We start from the raw sequence: 25868 nt of genomic DNA on the forward strand, positions 1-25868 counted from the left end.
CTCCATGTAGTGTGGGCACCATTGGAAAAGAAAACAAAATGCATCATCTGTTATGAACTGGAAAAAAAAAACGCCAGCAACATGCAGAACATGGCAGTCCTCATCCCTTCAAGATCACAGAACTGGAGAAAGCATTAAGGGGCCTGAAATGTGGCATAGCAGCCGGATATGAAAAGATTGCACCAGAATTCTTGAAATTACTTGACCCCCGTGCTTGTGTCTGGCTGACTGCGTTCTACACAAGAATCATCAGCTCAAACTTACTCCAGAAAATGTGGCGTATGGCAAAAATCATTGCCATTCCAAAACCTGGATAAGATCTCACGCTGGCTGCCAGCTATTGACCAACTTAATTACTTTCAATTTCATTACTGCAGTTAGTGTCTGCAGCTTGAGGAACTTCGGCTCAGAGTTGATGAGCTGGAGTCTGAGCTACAGACTCTACGATGCATCAGGGAGGGGGAAAATTACCTAGATACTTTGTTCCAGAAGGCATTCACACCCTTAGGCTAGGTACTTCGTATTTTTAAATAGTGACCCCTAGTTCTAGATTCTCCCACAAGGGATAGCATCCTTTCCACATCCACCCTGTCAAGGCCCCCTCAGGATCTTATATATTTCAATCAAGTCGCCTCTTACTCTCCTGAACTCCAGCGGATACAAGCCTAGCCTGTCCAACCTTTTCTCATAGGACAACCTGCCCATTCCAGGTATTAGTCTAGTAAACCTTCTCTGAACTGCTTCCAACGCATTCACATCCTTCCTTATTTGAGGAGACCAATACTGTACACAGTACTCCAGATGTGGGCCGGAATTTTACGCCGCCCCAGCGGGTCGGATGGTGTTGTGGGGGTGGCGTAAAATTGAAAGATTGATAGCTCTGTTGGAGAGTCACATCCAGCAGTGCACTCAGTGTCTGCAGGGCATTTGCGTAAATTTGAATAACCTCATCTTGACCTTGGGCGCAAGGCAGCAGTGGCAAGGCGAGAGGATGATAAGGGACCTGCAGTTACCATCAGGTCCTCTGCACTTTCAGGTCAGCAGGGAGGCAGAGGTCTGCCTTGCAAGGGAGGAGGTGTGGCTCCCTCCTGCAGCTGGGGGCTCCTCTCAGCATGCTCCTGGTGTAGGCAACTACTCCTCTGTCCCTCTGCTAGTGACACCGGATTCTCCTTTATCCCTGTCAACAGAGGGTGGTACTGCTTCTATGCGGGAAGCCCTCAGCATGCTGGGGCCCTCCAGGCCTAAGGCATTCACAGGGTGACCACCAAAGTTATCCCTAGCCAAGGGGCAGCAAGGTCAGCAGCCTGTCTCCACTTCAGCTGACAGCGCAGGGGGAGCACCTTGTAGGTATTCACGCAAGAGAATGAAGAACACATAGAGTCACGGGGTTATCATGGTTGATTGTGTGTTGTACATGCACAGGGTAGGGTCTGCTGTAAAGTTGAATAAATTGTTTCCCTAAAGCATAGACGACCTCCCTCCTCTTATGCCAGGCCTTTGGACCTGCTGAGCCCCAGGCTTATGACATGCCTTTGGTGTCAGCAGCATCACAGGAAATGCCGCAGCTGTACCAAGAGGTCTGGCAACATCTGGCCCCAGCATGTTGTAACCCAGTATCTGTGAAGAGGCTGGAGGCAAAATATCATGCTGCAAGGAGCCAACTCTGGAGCCTGGCCAGCTCAGTGCTGCGCAAATTATCAATGAGTCAGTGCCTCCTGACGGAAGGAAGGCGGCAACGTGGCTGCATAAAGGTAAGTCTTTATTGGTCAAGCTACAACAGGCAGTATGATCAAAGGAAACACAAATGTATAAGGGCATTGTGAGCCTCCATTGCATGTATCTCATGGCCAGTCTCCTGTTGTCCCTGGGGTTCTTCATCTGGTGCTGCTTGCCCATCTTTCCCCTCCACATCTTCATCGTCCAAGGAGGCAGTACACTCCTCGCTATCCACATTGCTCATCAGCTTCCCCTTCTGCAGCGCCAAGTTGTGGGGTGCGCAGGCCACCACAATATGTGAGACCCTTACCCGGGCATACTGAAGGTCTCTACCAGACCAATCTGGGCATCTGAATCTCCTCTTTAGTAGACCAATGGTTGCTCGCGTGGTCTTGTGGCAGGCATTGTAACTCTCCTCTGCATCTGTGCTTGGGCTGCTTACAGGCGTCAGTAGCCATGTCCTCATTAGGTAGCCCTTGTCTCCAAGGATCCATCCCTGAAGGTGGAAGGGTGGCTGGAAAAGCTCTGGCATCTGGGACTGCCTCAAAATGTAGGCATTGTGGCAACTTCCTGGGAAGCATGCACAGACCTGCAGGATCTGTTTATGGTAGTCACAGGCCAGTTGTACATTGGGGGGAGTGGAAGCCCTTCCTGTTGATGAAGGATGCTGGCTAGTGTTCAGGAGCTTGATGGCCAGATGCGTACAGTCAATGACACCCTGCATCTGGGGGATTCCACCAATGGCCCCGAATCATACAGCCCTCTCAGTCTGGGAGTTGGGATCCATGTGAAAACACACATATTTGCTGGCCTACTGAAAAGGACATTGGTAATCTCCTTGATGCACCAATGGGCTACTGACTGTCGGATGCCACCCATGTCCCCAGTGGATTGCTGAAATGATCCAGAGGCATAGAAATTCAGTGCTATGTTGACCTTCAGCGCCGCTGCTTTGGATTTCCACTTGGGGCACAGCTCGTCCTGCATCATAGCATATAGGTCAGTGACGGCCAACCTGGAGAGGTGCCGTCTTCGTTGGCACTGCCTCTCGGACATCTGTAGGTGAGCCTCGACCCGTAGTCCTTCTCTGGAGGGTACCTCCAGTAACCTTTAAAGTAACCTTTAAATTACATTGATCTGAATTTGCAGTTGTAATCATGTCAAAGCTGTCAACGTTTGTCATTACAACTGTGAAACTGACATCAACTTCTGAAGCGCATGTGCAGTTAAACGTGGAACTCCAGAGATTGCTGTTAGTGTTTTCCTGTTTATCCACAGGGTGCACTGTTGAAGTCCCTGCAGATGAAAATCTTAGAAATCATTTGATTTTTGACAAGAATATCTACTTTTTATGTTATTAGTCTTGCTGTAAAAAGCCTTGAAAAAGTTACACATGGTGAATGAGTGTAACAGTGTGTTAATGGCACACTATGTCATAATTACTTATGAACAGCCTCTCTGGCCCTGAAGAACTAATTTTATATTTGTGGAATGTCAATTTTTTCCATTATGATAAAATTCTATAGGTTTTTAAAATAATTTAATTTTTAAAGTTTGTTTATGATATTTCAGCTTCTATCTTAATCCCGTGTACATGGCCCAATCTTCATTTTGTTCTCTGTAAAATGATTAAAAAGTGAAGGATAATCGGTGCTTTTTTACTTCCTAGCTTGCTGTCTGTGCGAATTCTTCAATGTGATTGGCTGCTTAGACTGCTTGATTACATCACTGTTGCTGGATGTCAGAGATCCCCGATAGCTAGTGTTGGAATGAAACTAACATGGGGAAGGTGAAATTTACACCACAAAAATTACGAGATTTTTTTTTATTCATTCATGGGATGTAGGCGTCACTGGCCAGGCCAGCATTTATTGCCCATCCCTAATTACCCTTGAGAAGGTGGTGGTGAGCTGCCTTCTTGAACTGCTGCAGTCCATTTGAGGTAGGTATACCCACAGTGCTGTTCGGAAGCGAGTTCCAGGATTTTGACCCAGCGACAGTGAAGGAACGGCGATATAGTTCCAAGTCAGGATGGTGTGTGACTTGGATGGGAACTTGCAGGTGGTGGTGTTCCCATGTATTTACTGCCCTTGTTCTTCTAGTTGGTAGAGGTCGCGGGTTTGGAAGGTGCTGTCTAAGGAGCCTTGGTGCATTGCTGCAGTGCATCTTGTAGATGGTACACACTGCTGCCACTGTGTGTCGGTGGTGGAGGGAGTGAATGTTTGTGGATGGGGTGCCAATCAAGCGGGCTGCTTTGTCCTGGATGGTGTCGAGCTTCTTGAGTGTTGTTGGAGCTGCACCCATCCAGGCAAGTGGAGAGTATTCCATCACATTCCTGACTTGTGCCTTGTAGATGGTGGACAGGCTTTGGGGAGTCAGGTGGTGAGTTACTCGCCTCAGGATTCCTAGCCTCTGACCTGCTCTTGTAGCCACGGTATTTATATGGCTACTCCAGTTCAGTTTCTGGTCAATGGTAGCCCCTAGGATGTTGATAGTGGGGGATTCAGCGATGGTAATGCCGTTGAATGTTAAGGGGAGATGGTTAGATTCTCTCTTGTTGGAGATGGTCATTGCCTGGCACTTGTGTGGCGCAAATGTTACTTGCCACCTACTTTGCAGGTAACTTTCTTTGAGGTCAGCAGCAAGCACCATGACATTGTAGCTGACGGTAAAATCCAGGCCATTGTGGTTTTACTGATTCAGACTGAGATATAACAAAATCAACATCAGATAACTCTGAATTCAAGCAGAATATATTCTGCAGTGTGAAGCAGTCACAAATGTGCAGAAAAACATTTAATTGCATTTTCCAGTTTTCAGGTTTTACTAACAAACACAACAAAATGCCACTGCTCTCAAAATGTTTGTTAGTGTTATGATAACACTGATGAAAGACTCAAGAATTATAAAAGAAATGAACAATATTGTCAGGTGGAGCTCTCCACAAGTCAATAAGTTTAAAAAATTTATTTCCTGCTTGCATGATCATAGAACATCTTGTATTTCCTTTCAAGTGGAAATTGCTTTCCCAATGCTAGCATCACGAGACCTGTTACAGTTTGGTCAAGTCCAAGCCTCTTCACCGAGAAGCTGTGGATATCCAAAACCTCAAAAGATTAGGTTAAGGAGTATCCTGAATTTATTATTCAGATAGGAGAGGTTACAAAACCTTAATTAAAATATTGTTATATAGCAATATAACTCACCACCAAAAGGAGTTCAACCCTGTACAACTCAACCTTGCACCTGCAGAAAAATGTCAAACTTAAGAATCTAGTGGCAAGTAAATGGCAGTGATTCATGCCATATGTCCTTTGCTGAGGCAATAATTAGATGCAAAAGAAAAATTTTCTTATAAATTTACACATGCCATGGAGGAACTTAAAGTTAGCCTAAAGCAGACAGATGTAATTAGTGGTGCTTATTTCTAAAAGAGGGCCGCTGCTGCCAAGGCATTGGTGATAATCTATCCAAACCTATAACAGTTATTTTCCTTAATTTGATTTTATATATCCAGTTTTCCATAACATTTGATGAAGCGCTGGAGACAAATGGATCCCAGCAATTGCTATACTCTTCATGCTCACATAACATACCATTATAGCTGACCTAGAAGTTGTGGCACCTTGTAACTGAGTCGATTGCTCTTTTAACTGGGAACTGAATGATTTTGAAAAAGAAGCTGGATGTGAACTGAATAGGTTTGAAGATATTGGACACAACAATTGCTTGTTGACCTAAATCAATTACAACGTGCAGGAAGTGTCATCAGTTGCAGCAGCTTCAGCTCCAGGTTTCGGAACTTAAGCAGCTAGTGTCACTGTGGTGCATCCGTGAGGTGGAGAGTTTCATGGATAGTACATTTATAGATGTGGTCACCCCGCAGCTTAACAGAGAGGGAATGGATGACGACCAGACAGTCAAGAAGACACAGGCAGGTAGGGTAGGAGACCCCTGAGTGCATGTCACATTTCAAGTGGCATTCAGTTATGAATACTGAGGAAGGTGATGGTTCATTTGGGGAGTGTAGCCAGAGTCAAGGCCATGGCACTACGGGTGACTCAACTGTACAGGGGGGTACAAGGAAGACTGGAAGAGTGACAGTGATAGGAGATTTGATAGTCAGGGGAACAGATAGGAGTTTCTGTGACCGCAGATGTAAATCCAGGATGGTGTGTTGCCTCCCTGATACCAGGGTTAAGGATGTCTGGCTGCAGAGCACCCTGAGGGGGGAGGGTAAATCGCCAACAGTCGTGGCCCACATTGGTATCAATGACATAGGTAGTAAGAGGGATGTGGTCCTGCAGAAGGAGTTTAGTGAGTTAGGTAAGAAATAGCAAGCAGTACCTCAACAGTAGTAATCTCCAGATTACTCCCAGTACCACACGCAAGTGAGTACAGACATAGGAGGATAGTGCAGATGAATGCGTGGCTGGAAAGATGGTGCAAGAGGGAGGGCTTTAGATTCCTGCGGCACTGGGACCAGTTCTGGATAAGGTGGGACCTGTACAGGCCGGACAGGTTGCACCTGAACAGAGCAGGGACAAATTTCCTTGCAGGGCGATTTGCTAGTGCTACTGGGGAGGGTTTAAATGAACTTGGCAGGATTGTGAGAACCAGGAGACAATACTAGGGATGAACACAAAGGTGCACAGAGAATTGGAAGAGACAGATAGCACTAGAGTAGGAAATAGCAAAGTATTAGATGGGGTCAGAGTGAGGGTGTTAAGACAGTACTAGAGAAGGGAGTACTTCCGTACTGGGAGTGGACTGCGAAGGACAATGAGGAATGCAAAGACAAGACTACAATGCATGTGTGTAACTGCATAAAGTGTGGTGAATAAGGTTGGTGAGCTACAAGCACAAATAGCAGTATGGGAATATGATGGAGTGGCAATAACGGAAATGTGGTTTAAAAATGGCGAGGACTGGGCATTTAATATACAAGGAAATAAAGCATTCAGAAAAGATAAAGAAAAATGGGAGGTGGGGTGGCAGTCCTGATTAGGGAAGGCATTGCAGTGCTGGAAAGGGAGGATGTCCTTGAAGGGGCAAGGGCAGAATCCATTTGGTTAAAGTTGAGGAGCAAGAAGGGTACGATCACGCTACTAGGGGTATTCTATAGGCCTCCAAATAGAGAGAGAGAGAGAAGCAAATCTGCGGGGAAATCACAGAACTGTGCAAGATCAAGAGAGTGACGATATTGGGGGACTTTAATTACCCAGATAGCAATTGGGATAATTTTAGAGTAAAGGGTAAAGAGGGGGAGGGATTTCTAACATGTGTTCAGGAGAACTTCCTTGATCAGTATGTTAGAGTCATAGAGAGATACAGCACTGAAACAGGCCCTTTGGCCCACCGAGTCTGTGCTGACCATCAACCACCCATTTATATTAATCCTACATTAATCCCATATTCCCTACTATTCTCCTACCACCTACCTACACTGGGGACAATTTACAAACTAAAAAGGAGACATTGCTGGATCTGGTACTGGGAAATGAGATGGGTCAAGTAGACCAAGTGTCTGTGGGGGAGCACTTGGGTAAGAAGTGATCATTGTATCATAAGGTTTAGACTACAATGCAGAAAATCAAGGAACAAAATAAGGTAGAATGTCTAGATTGGAAAGCAGGCTAATTTCAATGTGATGAGAAGGGGTCTAGCCAGGGTAGAATGGAACCAAAGACTGGCAGGAAGAGCTGTATCAGAACAATGGGTTATCTTTAAGGAAGAGATGCTTCAGGTACAGGCTAGGAACATTCCAACAAAGGCGAAAGATAGGGAATCCAAGAATAGGGCTCCTTGGCTGACGAGGGAGATAGAGATGAAGTTGAAACAAAAAAAGAGGGTGTATGAAACATGTCGGGTGAACTCATCAGGTGAGAACCAGGACATATACAAGTTCTTTACCTCCCCTCTGAAGAGAGAATATGAAAATAGACTGACAGTCAACATAAAAGGGAACCCAAAGATCTTCTACTGGCATGTAAATAGTAAGTGAGTAGTAAGAGGAGGAGTGGGGCCTATTAGGGACAGAGCTGGTAATATATGAGAAGGGGTGCAGAGCAAGGCTAATATACTTAATGAGTACATTGTATCAGTGTTCCACTAAGGAAATGGAAGCTGACAAAATATCAGTAGAAGCAGAGAGAATAGAGGCAATGGACAGAATAAAAATTGAGAGGGGGGAGGTACTGAAAAGGCAGGCTATGCTTAGATAGATAAATCACCTGGTCCAGATGGCGTGCATCCCAAGTTGCTAAGCAGAAGGGCTTGCCATAATCTTCCCATCTTCCCTCGAAACAGGGGAGGTGCCAGAGGATTGGAGAATGGCAATTGTGACGCCCTGATTGAAGAAAGGGTGTAAGGACAATCCTAGCAACTACAGGCCAGTTAGTTTAACATCAGTGGTGGGTAAGGTTTTAGAAACGGCAATCAGGGAAAATATCAATGGACACTTAGAGAGGTTTGGGTTAATTAAGGATAGTCATCATGAATTTGTAAAAGGCAGATCATGCTTGACAAATCTAATTGAATTTTTTTAATGAAGAGAAGGTTGATGAAGGGAATGCAGTGGACGTTGTTTATATGAGTTTAAGAAAGCATTTGATAAGATACCACACAAAAGTCTGGTTAAGAAAATTGAAGCTCATGAAATAGGAGGGTCCGTGTTCAGCTGGATAAAAAAATTGGCTTGTGAACAGAAAACAGTGATTCGTAGTAAATGGTTGCTTTTCAGGCGAGGCAAACAGTGAGGATTATATGAACCACCTGCAACAGGACATAGATAGGCCAGCAGAATGGGCAAAGAGGTAGCAGATGGAATTTAATACTGATTAGTGTGAGGTGATGCATTTTGGCAGAAGGAATAGGGAGAGGCAATATATACTTAATGGCACAGTTCTAAAGAGTGTGCAGGAACAGAGGGTCCTGGGGTGCATGTGCATAGATCTTTGAAGACGGCAGGACTTATTGAGAGAGTACTTAGTGAAGCATATGGGATCTTGAGCTTCATAAATAGAAGCATTGAGTACAAAATCAGGGAATATATGCTGAACCTTTATAAAGCTCTGGTTAGGCCCCAACTGGAGTATTGCATCCAGTTCTGGTCACCATACATTAGAAAGGATGTGAGGGTCCTTGAAAGGATGCAGAGGAGATTCACCAGAATGCTTCCAGGGATAGAGGATTTTAGTTACAAGGTTAGGTTGGACAAGCTGGGTTTGTTATCCTTAGAACAAAGGAGATTGAGGGGAGATTTAATAGAAGTGTACAAGATAATGACAGGCTTAGATAAGTTAGACAAGGAATAGCTGTTTCTATTAACAAATAGTACAAGGACTAGGGAACACAGATTGAAGGTTTTGGGAAAAAGATACAGGGGAAATATGAGGAAGCACTTTTTTACGCAGCGGGTGGTAATAACCTGGAACTCGCTGCCCACAAGGGTGGTGGAAGCGGAGACCATCAATGACTTCAAGAGGAAGTTGGATGGCCTGAAAAAAATAGACTTGCAGTGCTATGGGCATCGAGTTGAGGAGTGGGACTGACAACATAGCTCTGTGCAGAGCCGGCATGGATGCGATGGGCTGAATGGCCTCCGTCTGTGCCGTAAATGACTATGACAATTAACGGACACAAACCACTACAGCAGAGCATCCCATAGCTGCATGAGCAAAGTTTTTGACACTTATAATGGCAAAGTAGCTCATTAGTTACTTGAGTAACATTGCAATATAATTACTGGAGCTGTATCAGATGGCGGATATTTTCTTAGTGCTGCAAATTAATTGTTTTCATGAACTATATGTTAGGGATTCATGCATTGCTGTGTTTTTGTGACTAGTTTGGGAATAACCAAAAAAATAATTAGGCTCCATTAAAGAATTTTAGGGAAAAGGTGAATTTCATCTCCAAATGTTTTCTAAATAAATATATTTGGTAAAACAGTACACTTAAACTCAATAGTCCTGATTTTAATCCCCTCCGCCTGATGAGAATAGTGTGTGTGTGGTTTGAATATTGGCAACATGGCACTTCCTGGAGCTAAGCTGTTTTAACAGCTAGATTTCAGGCAATGCACGAAGCCCTCACCCAGATGAGGGTCTCACTGAGATTCAAAAGTCAGGGTCTGATGACATCATTCAGACACCAACTACATTTTAGGTGGCAGTGACGAGCCTCCACTTGTCACCCTCCTCACCAGGGAAACCTGGCACCGAGGACCAGCAGGCTCAGCTGGACTTTGGTACTTGCTTGTTGTTCCCTTTTGCCAAAAATGCAACTTATCTCTATTCGGTAAAGATTTCCTTGGGGGCCAGGAGGAGCAGGAATGTTCTTCAGGGCCTCACATGGAACCCTTGGACCTCTCCTGTCCTGTAATTCTGCGATTGAATTTGACTCATCCCCTTCACTTAGCTTGCTGAGTACCATTCCCGCATATCCACATCTGCATCCTCCTGGCCAACCTTCACTTGCAGTTCCGACGCCGTGTTCTGGTGGGAGTCAGGCTTGGTCTATTTAAATGAAGCCTACGAGTTAAAATGGCCCAGGCCTCACACTAGAGAGCTGAGGGGAGTTTGATGGCAACCCAACTTCGTCATTCCCTCTGAGTTAAAAATGAGGTCAATGTAACCTCACTCTCTGTCAGTCAAAAGTGAAACTACATCTGGTAGGGATGTTAACCTCAGAAGGTAATTCTGAATAATTCTGATTTTAACGAACTAGTGTTGAATGCTGCCCAAATTGATGCTATGAAGATTTGTAAATTATTCTTTGTACCGGAGGTAGCAATGGAACGGTTGGTTTTTCAGTTGCATATAGAATTGAGAGGATGCAGCAAAAATAAGTTCCTCTCCAGTAGGCTTGATGGTAAAATGCTAGGCACCCAACTGCACAATTGTGAGTTCAAACCCAGACTTAATAATGATGCATACTTCCTTCTCCACAAGTTTTGTTTCATCTTGTCAGACCACAAAATGAAGAACTGCTGCTATGAAGCATTACAGTGCTTCATTTCACACTCCATGCAATTCAAGTTTCCTGATTTAAAAAAAAACATTAAATAAAAATACAGTCTTTATTTTCTGAGTGAAATACACAATTTTAAAAGTAGTTTCAAAAGTGTAGCACAAATGGGAAACAATTGGTAATGCTGCATTTGCACTTGTTTTATGCCAGTTTTTACCCTCTGGCATAGGCAAGTGAGCTCCACAAAAAATTTCAGCGTAATTTTGCATTGACAAGATCGGCAGAAACTGGTGTAAATTTCAGTATGATTTCTGTAATCCAGAAACTGCAATCCAGAAAATTTGGGGCCAGGGGCTTTCACAGATTTTATTTCAATATCATTTGCTGACACTGTAGTATATGGACCTGAAAGGGTTAATGCTGGAGTCAGTGAGAGCAACCCTTCCCACTGTAGTTCTTTCTTTTTCTTTCTTTCTTTCTTTTGGGCCTCCTTATCTCGAGAGACAATGGATACGCGCCTGGAGGTGGTCAGTGGTTTGTGAAGCAGCGCCTGGAGTGGCTATAAAGGCCAATTCTGGAGTGACAGGCTCTTCCACAGGTGCTGCAGAGAAATTTGTTTGTCGGGGCTGTTGCACAGTTGGCTCTCCCCTTGCGCCTCTGTCTTTTTTCCTGCCAACTACTAAGTCTCTTCGACTCGCCACAATTTAGCCCTGTCTTTTTGGCTGCCCGCCAGCTCTGGCGAATGCTGGCAACTGACTCCCACGACTTGTGATCAATGTCACACGATTTCATGTCGCGTTTGTAGTAATGATGATGTAATAGTCACATGGTAATGGGCTTTGGAAGAAGAGAGTAGCAACATGAAGGATGCTAGCTAGAGAGGCTTATGGAAAGTGCAAACAGACGTGTAAATAATAAAATAGTTATTAGTTGACCTTATCCAGACTCCAAGACTTTATCAACAATGCCCTAGCTACACTACGACTACAATAAAATACAGCAAACACTACTGTTTATGTTGAAAATGAATTATTGTTAATTGTGTTTAGTTGTATGCAAGTGGTGGGCATTAACTGGGGATTCACATGTGCCCCTATAAATAGACACAGACTGAAACTGTGGTTGTTGGGGTTAGGAGGTACATACATGAAATGTGTAACTTTGTAAATAAATGCTTATTAAAGTGTGTAAAGATTGACTCCACCTTCACCAACTTGCTTTCTGAAATATAACCATTATGCTATTGACATTTTGCCAGGCATCTACCATGCAAACTTCAGTAAACATATCTACCATTGCTAACTCAACTGCATCTTCAACATTTCGAACTTACACTAAAATTAACACCACCTTACATTATCTACTTTTATAGACCCAATTAACATTACAAGCATTGCCCTACTGTTACTTTGTTTATTCACATATTTTGTAAGATTGAATTTTATTGAAACAAAATCATGAACTTAAAAATATCAGGTTTTGAGATATTGGACACAGAACCAATTGTTTGCTGGCTCAAATAATGTCAATCAGTACCAATAAAAGGATATAAACACACCCATCAAAATGTTACTGTCAACAACTTACAGTCATATAGTGCTTTTAATATAGAAAAGCATTTTATGGCACATCATTGAGGTGAGAGGAAAACAGATGCCGAGCCAAAAAAGAGATGAGGTAACCAAAATCTTAGTCAAAGAGGTAGGTTTTAAGTAAGATCTTAAAGGAGGAGAGGAAGGTGGAGAGCCAGGGTGGTTTAAGGAGGATGTACCAAAGATTGGGACATAGGCAACTCAGGATACAGTCACCAATGGTGGGGTGAAGACAGAAGGGGATGCAGAAGGCTGAAATCAGAGGAATGCAGAGTTTGGGAAGCAGTGTAGGGCTGGAGGTTATGGAAATGAGGGCCTGTAAAGCAAGAAAAATAATTTTAAATTTGAGGCACTGGAGGACTGGAAGCCAATGTATTTCACCAAAGATGGGCATAAGGTGAGAGCTGGATTTGGTGCAGTTTAGGATATGATAGTTTTGAACAAGCTAGAGGTTACAGAGGGTGTAGAAGGAGAGCTGAGAAATAGTGAAAAAGGCCTTAATGAGCATTGCAGCAGAGAGACTAAGGCATGAATGATATGCAGGTGATGTTACACAGCTAGGCAGTTATTGTGATAGCATGTTGGTCCAATTTCTACTGAAGCCATAAGCCATATTGAATCTAATGAGCTACAGGAAGGTGCTAAAACTTGGGGCAGGATTTTCCTTCCATGGGTGGGGAACAGATGTTGGGACTGTTTCCTGTCCTGGTCCTGCCCCGGGGTAAGCAGTCACAGCCTCCGATTTTCATGGCAGCAGGCTGGTAATTGGCTAGAGGGTGGGTTGGGCGGCCAATTAGCAGCTGTGGGGGCAAGAATGGAAGTGGGACAGAAAGAGTGTAGGGTGCAGGCCCAAATTAAATTCACCATGGCAGCCATTACTGTGCCTGCTGTTTCATTGCATTACTTGCTGGTAGAAAGATGCAGCAGAGAGGAAGAGGGCTGGGAACTTGGGCAGGACAGCCACCCGTTTCACAGATGCCAACCTGGAGGTCCTCCTCGAGGCAGTGAGGGAGAGGAGGGAGGTCCTCTTCCCAGGGGGTGGTAGGGGGAGGCCACCCTCCCAGACCAAGCAGGCCTAGATAGAGGTCGTCGACATCGTCAGCAGACAGAGTGTGGTCCGCAGAAACTGGATCCAGTGCAGGAAGAGGCTCAATTACCTTTATCGCTCTGGCAAGGTGACTGCAATGTCAAGCCCTCAGGACAGACCTCTGGGGATTCAGCCTCCAACAGACACACCAGCTGAGGAGATTGAGGGCACATGCTCCTGAACATGGGTGGAGTGTGTGACCAGGGTACTTACTGACCCCTCAGCAAGGCTCAGAGCCGTAGTACTGCTGAGGACCGGCCCACACGGATACATGCAGCTTTTTATGTCAATGAGCCGCTGGCATTGGCCAGCAGAGCCTTATCTCTCTCATTTTAGTCCTTGCAGGAGAAACAAGCACATAATGCCCATGAGAGGGCTCTGATGGAAGGAGGGGTTCCCTACCTGCACGTCATCACCATGGAGCTTGTCAGGGTCGCTGACCACAAGGCAAGGTGAGATGAGCAGTTGGTGGAGATGGTGATTAGAGACTGTGATGCATACGTTAAGGGGGTGCATTATTGGCCAGTCCATCCAACACCATGCCAAAGACTGTGCTGCATTGGGAAGCTTCAGCACTGCAGAGATTAAAAAGGGAGAAAGGGTTAGACTGAGTAATTACAGGTCAGTCAGCCTAACCTCAGTGGTGGGAAAATTACTGGAAAAATTTCTGAGGGACAGGATAAATCTTAATTGAGAAAGGCACAGATTAATCATAGACAGTCAGCACGGATTTGTTGAGGGAAGATCATGTCCGACTTACATGATTGACTTTTTTGAGGAGATAACAAGGAGGGTTGATAAGGGTAGTGCATTTGATGCAGTCTATATGGGTTTTAGGAAGGCCTTTGATAAGGTCTCACATGGCATACTGGTCATGGAAGTAAAAGCCCATGGAATCCAATTCAAAGTGGCAAGCTGGATCCAAAATTGGCCCAGAGGCAGGAAGCAAAGGGTAATGGTCGAGGGTGTTTTGTGACTGGAAGGCTGTATCCAAAGGGGTTCCACCAGGTGCAGTACTAAGTCCATTTTTGTGGAATACATCAATGATTTAGACTTGAATGTAGGCAGTATGATTAAGAAGTTTTCAGATGATACAAAAATTGGCCATATAGTTGAGTATGAAGAAAAACGCTGGATATATCAATGGACTGGTCAGGGGGCTGAACAGTGGCAAATGGAATTCAATCCAGACAAGTTTGAGGTAATACATTCGAAAAGGATAACAAGGCAAGGGCAATAAATGGCAGGATACTGAGAACTGTAGAGGAAAAGTGGGACTTTGTTGAGAGGCATGTCCACAGATTGCTGAAGGTGGTCAAGAAGCCATATGGGATACTTGCCTTCATTAACCGAGACACAGAATATAAGAGCAGGGAGGTTATGCTGGAACTGTATAAAACACTGGTTAGGCCACAGCTGTATTGCTGCATGCAGTTCTGGTCACCACACTTTAGGAAAGCTGTGATTGCACTAGAGAGGGTACAGAGAAGATTTGAGGATGTTGCCTGGACTGAAGAATTTTAGTTATGAGGAAATATTGGCTCGGGTTGTTTTCTTTGGAACAGAGGAGGCTGAGGTGAGATCTAATTTAAGTATATAAAATTATGAGGGGCTAGATAGAGTGGATAGGAAGGCCCTATTCCCTTTGTTGAGAGGTCCATAACTAGGGGCCATAGATTTACGGTTAAGAGGTAGAAGGTTTCAAGGGGATTTGAGGGGAAACTTTTTCATCCAGAGGATGGTGGAGGTCTGGAACTCACTGCCTGAAAGGGTGGTAGAGGCAGAAACCCTCATATCATTTAAAAAGTACTTGGATATACACTTGAAATGCCTTAACCTACAAGGCCACAGATCAAGAGCCAGAAAGTAGGATTAGGCTGGATGGCTCCTTGTCGGCTAGTGCAGACATGATGGGCCGAATGGCCTCCCTCCCTGCTGTAAATTTCTATGATTCTACTCTCCAAGGCTAGTTCTCATTGATCTCTTCTTGTGTCTCCCAACTCCTTCACCATCACTGGGCCAAGCACTGCCAGAGCAGAGCTGAAACCAAGCACAATCACACCTTACAAGTGCACCCTCCACCAGTGCAGGTACAGTCAGTTTGGTGGGTCCTCCTGCACGATTAGACAGTGTGGCAATGGATGACGAGCACATCACAAGTGTGCAGGAGGAAGTGACAGAGGCAGCTGTACGCAGTCCCCTTCGGATGATGGAGGACAGACACAGCCCTGCTCAGCTGGACACAGATGCAGGGCCTTAGGAGTCACAGGAAAGGAGGCTCTACTTAGACCAGCACTAACAGATGTACTCTCACATGTCGGAGTTCCCTGAGGCAGTGCGGGTCATGGGCTGAGAAAGGAGGAGTCCATCAAGCTCATGTGCAGTACCATGACTTAGGGCACTGAGTGCACGAGCTCCTCCATTGAGAGAGTGGCCAACCACATGGAGAGCCAAATGCGGCAGCACTTGGCATGCTTGCAGGAACTGTGCACTAACATTCACAGGATACAAGCTAAACTATGTAGACTTGACCACTCAAGTGTTGCTGATTTTGCAGGGATGTCTGGAGGGGATGCCAATTGCACCCCAGCTGGCGGCCCCCTCCAGCCATGTGGAGCGCCATTCAAGGGCAGTGACAGAAGAGGATGAGGGTGCCATCCCTCATGGGACACCATCATCATCAGCTGCCTCCTTGGCCTCTTTAACTAAGGGAGCTTTTGTGCAGCAGGGTCCAGTGACGGAGGCTGCACCTGCAATAATGCCGGTGTAACAGCCTCTGGAGGTGCCTTCGTCGGCACCTCTACAATGAGGACAACCGCCACGTGCATCTCAGTTGCAAGGCGAGACAAGTGAGCAAACTGCCTCCCACTGCTCCAAGGCCTCAAGGAGAGCACCGAGTAGGAGTAACCAGAAGCAGAGGCCACCGCATCAGCACTGAATTGGGCACTGGGGTGTCTATCACCTGTAATTGTGCACTAGTTGTCTCCTGGGGCATATTCAAATATTGACACATGACACACATGTGAGCCTCCTTTAATAATGGCAGTACAGGAGAAGAGGGATAAAGTGGTGAAGGGGAGCAAGGGTCCATGAATGGTGACAGTGAAACCTCTGCAGATGTGCTTCCTTCATTGGCGGTAAGAGTTAAGCTATTCCAGGCTACATCTTCAATGGAAGTGTTCTCACAGGCAGCTCAAAGTGAGTCACATGCCAAGCCATTCCTCCTGGGTCAGAGGGGTTCAGCTGAAATGTGCCTGAATCAGAAGGTCATGGAGCAAAGATATGTACTAAGGCTTTGTCTTTCAACACATCATTAACATATCTTTGCTCCATGACCTTCTGGTCAGCTATTCTGTGACCTTGTCCTATCTACACCTTCTCCTTTGTTATCTCTTGCTTTACTTGCTTATAACCTTTTACATTTCTAATATTTGTCAGTTCTGAAGAAGGGTCACTGACCTGAAACGTTAATCCTGCTTCTCTCTGCACAGATGCTGCCACACCTGATGAGTGTTTCCAGCATTTCTTGTTTATATTTGATACAGGAAATAATCTGGAGGCTGGCTATCCCAAGTGGTATGCACTAGTAATGTGCATTTAACCACACTATGACACAGCATGTACTGTTTAGAGAGCATATTTCTTGTGTGACCTCTCAGCTACTGAAAGATTTTGGGAAAAGATATTAGGAAAGAATAATAAAATCATCAATGAATAACGTTTAAGGTTTGAAATAGTTCAGATCGTCTGATCTGTATAAAAGCCACGTTGAGTGTAAATATGAATTTATTGTCTGAGATATTTTTATAATGGCACATTATATTGGTAGTCCAACAGAGTTTGTAATGATGTGGTCGGATGCAGGCTCACATACAGAAGTCTTCACATGTGGTGAGTTCCTAATAAACATTTGAGGAAGGTGCTAATTGGGAGTTCAAGCATCTTCCTATAAGAGATAAAGGGGAAAAATTGTAAAGTAGTATCCTCCTCCACAGAGCTCCACACTTCCTAGAAGCAGGCTCAGATGTGGCAGAGATTATTTTCAAGTTGTATGCTCAGTCGCTTGATCAGCGAATGTTACCTGGCTGCCTGGAAGCTGAAGGAGGGCAGTAAAACAATGTAAGGTTAAGAAATAATCCAAACACTATTGTCAAATATAATATATTTACTCCTTACTACTTAGTTACATGTGAAATAATGGTTTACATGCTTTGGTCAAAGTTATGGTGCATTTTATATCCATTTATATGAATTGAAACATAAGCTATGTTTATGGCCTGGATGACATCTGTATTTTTTTTTTTAAATGTGCAGACAAGAAACTGTTAATCTGCCTGACTCTTTCAGTGCACAGCAAAGATGTTAAAAGACTTTCATAAACAGATGTTACAATATGGAGATTTAGTAATGTAGATCAAGATACAGAGTATGGAAAGAATGAATTCACAAATTATTTTTTTGAAAAAGTCAAGGTTTCAATGCAAAATTTGATGAGCTCAGTGGTGATAATTGTAAATGATTAACAATAGTATACAGAAATATGGCCCTCTGCACTTCTTGTTCCAATCTTGTCATATTACTTCAATGAATATCATTATGTTGTCTCCTGTATTTAGGAAGTAAAAAAACCTGCATTTACAACTACCAATCCAATCACCTTCCAACATAATTGTGGGAATTTTAAAAGCAATGAAGATTTTTTTTCTGTTTGGGAAGGAGGGACACTGCTATTTAGCTGCTCGTGCAATTCTTTTCATTGCTCTCATTCCATGATAGAGATGAAGTTTATTTACACTGATTAAATACCATCTGTGTGTTTTTAACAACGATAGAAACTTAAGAAACTTAGCTTGAGAAACAGGCTGGTTGAATGTGGCATTTATGGTGAGACATATTATTGAGACAATGATATCATGATGAGTTACTCATACTGCGAACCAGATGACTGTAGTAGTGTTACTGTGCATTGCTGAGCAAATAATGTGATGATAAATGTCTTTGAAATACTGCAACCCAGTGAATCATCCAGCACTCTTTGCTTACTTGAGGGCAAACAGTTCAAAGCATTATAGAAACGAACATATTTAAATATGTTGACAATTCATTGGCTGCTGAAACCCTCATACATGTCTTTGGTACCTCTAGAATTCATTATTCTAACCCACTCCTGGCTGGCCTCCCACATACTATCCTTCATAAACTTGCAGTTATCCAAAACTCTGCTGCCCATGTCCTTACTCGCACCAAGTTCCGTTCACCCATCACCCCTGTGCTCGCTGATTTACTTTGACCGGTTAAGCAATAAATCGATTTTAAAATCCACATCCTTGTTTTCAAGTCCCTCCATGGATTTGTCCCTCCCTATCTTTGTAATCTCCTCGAGCCCCAAGACCCTGCGAGATATCTGCACTCATCTAATTCTGGTCATAGAGTCATTTACGGCACAGAAGGAGGCCATTTGTCCTTTGGTTGCTAGGACTGTCCTTACACCCTTTTTTGAATAAGGGTCTCACATTTGCCACTCTCCAATCTTCTGGCACCTCCTCCGTTTCCAGAGAAGATTGGAAGAATATGGCAAGCCCTTTCGCTATCTCCAACCTCATTTCCTTTAGCAACCTGTGATGCAAGCCATCTGGACCATGTAACTTATCTATCCTAAGCATAGCCAACCTTTCCAGTACCTCCTCTCTCTCAATTTTTACCCTATCCATTGCCTCTACTCTCTCCGCTTCAATGTTATTTTGTTAGATTCCTCTTCCTTAATAAACACCAATACAAAGTACTAATCAAGTAGTCTAGCCTTGCCCTGTGCCACTAAGCATATATTACATTCTTTGTCCCAAAAAGGCCCCACTCCACTTCTTACTACCTGCTTATTATTTACAAGCCGCTAGAAGAATTTTGGGTTCCCTTTTCTGTTGACTGCCATTCTCCCCCTCTTCACCTCCCCTCTCAGCTTATTGTATTCAGCCTGGTTCTCACCTGAAGAATTCACCTGGCATGCATCATACATCCTCTTTATGTTTCATCATAATCTCTATCACCCTCATCATCCAAGCAGCCCTGTTTTTGGTTCCCCTACCTTCCACCCTTGTTGGAATGTACCTAGCCTGTAGCTGAAGTATCTCTTCCTTAAAGATAATCTATTGTTTTGTTACGGTTTTACCTATCAATCTTTGGTTCCATTTTATCCTGGCTAGATCCCTTCTCATTGCATTGAATTATCCCTCTTCCAATCTAGACATTTTACCTTATATCATTCCTTGCTTTTCTGCATTACGTGTCTAAACCTGATATGATGATCACTCTTACCCAAGTGCCCCCCCCCACAGACACTTGGTCCACTCAGCCTAACCCTCATTTCACAGAAACAGATCCAGCAATGCCTCCTTTCCAGTTGGGTCGAGAACATACTGATCAAGGAAGTTCTCCTGAACACAATCCAGAAATTCCTTCCCCTCCTTTCCCTTTAGTCTAAATTATCACAATTGATATTTGGGTGATTAAAGTCCCCCAATATCACCACTCCATAGTTCTTGTATATCTCTGTGATTTCTCTGCAGATTTGCTCCTCTATTTCTCTCTCACTATTCGGAGGCCTATAGAATACCCCTAGTCGTGTGATCATACCCTTTTTGCTTCTCAACTATAACCAAATGGATTCTGTCCTTGCCCCCTCAAAGACATCCCCCCTTTCCAATGTCTTCCCTCATCGGTACTGCCATTCCACCTCCACTTTTTCCTTCTCCAACTTTTCTGAACACTTTATACGCCTTTACATTAAGCGTCCAGTCCTCACCATTTTTAAGCCACATTTCCATTATTGCCTCTACATCATATTCCCATACTGCTATTTGTGCTTGTAGTTCACCAACCTTATTCACTACGCTTTGTGCAGTTACATACATGCATTGTAATCCTGTCTTTGCATTCCTCGTAGCCCTTCTCAGTCTGCTCCTATCTAATTTGAGACTACTTCCTTCTCGAACACTGTCCAATGCTTTCACATTCGGCACCTTATTCCTCTTTTCTACTTCGATATGCCGGGGGCCATCCCCCTGCCAATTTAGTTTAAATCCTTCCCAATCACACTAGTGAACCTCCCTGCAAGGACATTGGGCCCAGTCCTGTTGAGGTGCAACCTATCCCTTTTGAATAGGTGTCTTTTGCCCCAGAACTGGTCCCAATGCCCCAAAAACTGACGCGCTCCCTTCTGCACCATGTTTCAAGCCACACATTGATCCTCCCTCTCTTCCTATTTCTATTCTCACTAGTGTATGGAACTGGGAGTAATCCAGAGATTACTACCTTCGACGTTCTACTTTTTAACTTCCTCCTAGTTCCTGAAAATCTGAGCATCGGACCTCAATACCTGCCCTTGCTATATTGTTGGTACCAATGTGTATCACAACTTCAGGCTGACTACCTTCCCCCTGCAGAATATCCCGCACCCTTTCCTTGATGTCCTTTACCCTGGCACCAGGGCGGCAACATACCAGGTGGGACTCATGATGGCGATTACAGAAATGCCTGTCTGTCCCTCGACTATGGAATCTCCTATTACAATTGCATTTCTACACTTTGCTGCTCCCTCCTGTACAGTCCCTAGCCCATTGATGCCATGGTCTGGACTACACTCCTTCAAGGTATCGTCACTCCCAGCAGTCTCCAATGATGAGTACCTGTTTGAGAGTGGCACACACCCCGAAGATTCCTGCACTTCCTGGCTCTTCCTAGTCTTGCAGATGGCCACCCACCTAGTATCCTGAACTCTTTCTGCCTGTGGGGTGACCATCTCCTGGAAAGTACGATCCAGGAAATCTCCGGCTCTCTGATGCTCCGCAGTGACTCAGGCCACCCCTCAAGCTCAGAATTCATGAGCTTTAGTTGAAGCATCTGGAGATATTTCCTACACGAGTGGTCGCACAAGACATGTGAAGTGCCCTAGAGTTCCCACATGGCGCAGGAATTGCAAGCAACAGGTTGCAACTGCCCATCCATGACCTAGAAAAAATCTATTCCCTCTTTTAGAATCTATTTGCTCCCTCGTTTAAACTATTAATTTTAATGAATGCCTCTAGACCTGCTCTGTGCCACTACTCTTATTAATTCACTCACTGTTATACTCACCCTAATAGAGGGTATTAATTTCCCAGCTCCTAATTTGAAAGATTGCCCTAATTTAGAGAGAGAAAAAGAGAAATACTCACCAATGAATCACTTACCCGCTTTCCCGGATCGTCACTCCTTGATTTTCTTTTTCTTGGTTTCCTCTTGCAGTGCTCTCTCTCTCCACTGTGCTCTCGGACCTTCCTCACTGTTCTCGCAGTGCGCGCTCTCTCTCTCTCTCTCTCTGCTATTGCTACTTTATCCCCGCTGTGCTCTCAGACCTTCCACACTGTTAACATAGAGCTCTCTCAGTCTCTCTCTGCGCTGTTTTATCCCTGCTGTGTTCTCGGACCTTCCGTGCTGTTCTCGCAATACAACAACTTCACATCCTTGCATGTATTTGAATGCCAAGTCTCAGCCAGATACTATTAGAATGAAGTTTTTGGAGGAGTAGGCTGGACAGCAACTTCCTGATTTCCGCATTTAACTGCGTATGTGGTGTCAACAGAAGTTGCTGTCCGATTTATTCTTTAATAACGGTGAATGTTGATAGCGCCATCAATATTTCTACCGCAAAATCCTGCGAGTCCACTGCTAAAATCAACTTGAAACACATTAGTATGAGTGCATGATGCCATGTTGTTTCAAGTTATACATCATCAATACCTTGATCATGTTTCATTTACATCACACTACCTTCGCAATGTTCATTACACACATTGTACAATAGTGCCAAGAGCCAAACTCACAGAAAGTTAACTAATCAATACATATTATGAAGGACAACAAATGTGTGGAAGTAGGTTGGAGGGGATAATTCAATATTGTGATTTCAGTGATATATATAAACTACTAAAGTCACTTTCCCAATTTATAGAGTGCTTGACTGAAGTACTTCCATATGACTCAGTGTTAAATACCTATTCATTAGGTTTATTACAAAGTAGTCACCTTGATAAACTGAAAGAGGAACCACAAATGTATCAAATTTAGAGTGAGGAAGACATTTTTGTTATTCCAATTTTTATGACAGGAGCATTTAAACTGTGTCCAGAATTACATATTATCTCTCTTTACTCTGGTTTCAAACTGCAAAGGTACTGCAGCTAGTGATTGGCAGAAAAATGAGGCTTTGAGAAGCTGAATCTTTCAATGACCTATAAACTTGCTTCTCCATTCATTAATTAATTTATTTCAACTTATTGGCTTGGATTTTGCAGTTAGTGATGAAGCAAGGGCACTTGCTGTTGACCTCGAAGAAAGTTTTACTGTGAGATCTAATGATCTGAGTGGTAAAAAATCTAGTAATTAATCAGAATGGAGACATTTAAAAACACTCAACAAATACAAATTATTTTCAGAGCCAGATCTGTTGTTATTGTTCAGATTGCTGTTAAAAACCTAGTTACACCTGATTGAACAAGTTTTTCTGATTCGTTTCATGGGATATGGACATTGTTGCCAAAGCCAGCATTTGTTGCCCATCCCTAACTGCCCTTGTGAAGGTGGTGGGGAGCTGCCTTCTTGAACTGCTGCAGCCCATCTGGTGTAGGTACACCCACAGTGCTGTTAGGGAGGAAGTTCTAGGATTTTGACCCAGTGATAGTGAAGGAACGACAATATGCTTCCAAGTGAGGATGGTGTGTAGCTTGGAGAGAAACTTGCAGATGGTGGTGTTCTCACACATCTGCTGCCTTTGTTCTTCTAGGTGGAAGAGGTCACGGATTTGGAAGGTGCTGTTGAAGGAGGCATGGTGAGTTGCTACTGCGCATCTTATAGATAGTACACACTGCTCCCACTGTGCGCCGGTGGTAGAGGGAGCGAATGTTGAAGGTGGTGCGTGGGATGCCGATCAAGCAGGCTGCTTTGTCCTGGATGGTGTCGAGCTTCCTGAGTGTTGTTGGAGTTGCACTCATCCAGGCTAGTGGACAGTATTCCATCACACTCCTGACTTGTGCCTTACACAAGAACACAAGAAATAGGAGGAGGAGTAGGCCATATAGTTCGATTGCTCCGACATTCAAAACGATCATGGCTGATCTTAGGTCTCAACTCCACCTTGCCGCCTGCTTGCCATATCCCTTGATTCCCTGAGAGATCAAAAATCTGTCTATCACAGCCATAAATGTATTCAATGATGGAGCATCCACAACCCTCTGGGGTAGAGAATTCCAAAGATTCACAACCCTTTGAGTGAAGTAATTTATCCTCATCTCAGTCCTAAATGATCGGCCCCTTATCCTAAGGCTGTGCCCTCGTGCTTTAGATTCCTCTACCAGTGGAAAGAATCTCTCAGTGTCTACTCTATCCAGCCCCTTCAGAATCTTATATGTTTCAATGAGATCGCCTCTCATTCTTCTGAACTCCAGAGAATATAGACCCAATTTACTCAGCCTCTCCTCAAAGGCCAATCCCCTTATCCCAGGAACCAATTTAGTCAACATTCACTGTATGGCCTCCAATGCAAGTATTCTTCTCTTTGGCCTTCTTGTCTCGAGGGCCAATGGGTAAGCGCCTAGAGGTGGTCAGTGGTTTGTGGAGCAGCGCCTGGAGTGGCTATAAAGGCCAATTCTAGAGTGACAGACTCTTCCACAGGCGCTGCAGATAAATTGGGTGTTGGGGCTGTTACAGTTGGCTCTCTCCTTACAGTCCTGTTTCTTTTCATGCCAACTGCTCAGTCTCTTCGACTTGTCTCTCTTTAGCCCCACCTTTATAACTGTCCGCCAGCTCTGGCGATTGCTGGCAACTGACTCCCACGACTTTTGGTCAATGTCGCAGGACTTCATGTCACGTTTGCAGACGTCTTTAAAGCGGAGACATGGACGGCCGGTGGGTCTGATACCAGTGACGAGGTCGCTGTACAATGCGTCCTTGGGGATCCTGCCATCTTCCATGTGGCTCACATGGCCAAGCCATCTCAAATGCCGCTGGCTCAGTAGGGCGTATATGCTGGGGATGTTGGCCGCCTTGAGGACTTCTGTGTTGGAGATATAGTCCTGCCACCTGATGCCAAGGATTCTCCGGAGACAGCGATGATGGAATGTGTTGAGACGTCGCTCTTGACTGACATACGTTGTCCAGGCCTTGCTGCCGTAGAGCAAGGTACTGAGGACACAGGCTTGAAACACTTGGACTTTTGTGTTCCGTGTTAGTGCGCCATTTTCCCACACCCTCTTGGCCAGTCTGGACATAGCAGCGGACACCTTTCCCATGTGCTTGTTGATTTCTGCATCGAGTGACAGGTTACTGGTGATAGTTGAGCCTAGGTAGGTGAACTCTTGAACCACTTCCAGAGCGTAGTCACCGATATTGATGGATGGAGGATTTCTGACATCCGGTCCCATGATATTCGTTTTCTTGAGGCTGATGGTTAGGCCAAATTCATTGCAGGCAGCCGCAATCCTGTCGCTGAGTCTCTGCAGACACTCTTCCGTGTGGGATGTTAATACAGCATTGTCGGCAAAGTGGAGTTCCCTGATGAGGATTTTTCATACTTTGGTCTTCGCTCTAAGACGGGCAACGTTGAACAACCTGCCATCTGATCTTGTGTAGAGGAAAATTCCTTCTTCTGAAGGCTTAAATGCATGTGAGAGCAGCAGTGAGAAGAAGATCCCGAACAGTGTAGGTGTGAGAACACAGCCCTGTTTCACGCCACTCAGGATAGGAAAGGGGTCTGATGAGGCACCACTATGCTGAATTGTGCCTTTCATATGGTCATGGAATGAGGTGATGATACTTAGTAGCTTTGGTGAACATCTAATCTTTGCTAGAAGTCTGAAGAGACCATGTCTGCTGACGAGGTCAAAGGCTTTCTCATCCCAGGGACCAATTTAGTCAACCTTCACTGTATGGCCTCTAATGCAAGTATATCCTTTCTTAAATGTGGAGACCAAAACTACACACGGTACTCCAGATGTGGTCTCAGCAAAACCCTGTACAATTGTAGCAAGACTTCTTTATTCCTGTACTCCAATCCCCATGCAATAAAGGCCAAAATGCCATTTGCCTTCCTAATCGCTTGCTGCATCTGCATGCTAACTTCCTGCATTCCTTGTACAAGCACCTCGAAGGCTCTTTGAACATCAACACGCCTTTTAAAAAGAATTCTTCTTTTCTATTCTTACAACCAGAGTGAATAACTTCACACTTCCCTACATTATATTCCATCTGCCATCTTGTTGCCCACCCACTTAACCTGTCTATATCTCTTTGCAGCCTCTCTGTGTCCTCCCCACAGCTTATCTTTCCATGTACCTTTGTATCATCAGCAAACTTAGATGCATTACTCTCTGTTTCTTCATCAAAGTCATTGATATAGACTGCAAATAGCTGAGGCCCCAGCAGTGATCCTTGCGGCACTCCACTATTTACTACCTTCCAACTTGAAAATG

General features: G+C 44.4%; 1 protein-coding gene across 4 annotated transcripts in view; it reads right to left on the reverse strand.

Moving 5' to 3' along the window:
- cacna1c (calcium channel, voltage-dependent, L type, alpha 1C subunit) overlaps window positions 1–25868 on the reverse strand; it is a 1113964-nt gene that overhangs the window by 513232 nt on the left and 574864 nt on the right. The window contains exon 1 of one of the 4 annotated variants that reach the window (XM_068050759.1): window positions 21594–21918. The exons of 2 other annotated variants lie outside the window; for them this stretch is intronic. The gene's annotated coding sequence lies outside the window, so the exon portion shown is untranslated. Of the gene's footprint in view, window positions 1–21578; window positions 21919–25868 lie in introns of those variants that run through there. One more of the 4 variants, XM_068050760.1, reaches the window with a different exon arrangement.

This window comes from Heterodontus francisci, chromosome 18, assembly GCF_036365525.1.
Source record: "Heterodontus francisci isolate sHetFra1 chromosome 18, sHetFra1.hap1, whole genome shotgun sequence".
NCBI lineage: Eukaryota > Metazoa > Chordata > Chondrichthyes > Heterodontiformes > Heterodontidae > Heterodontus > Heterodontus francisci.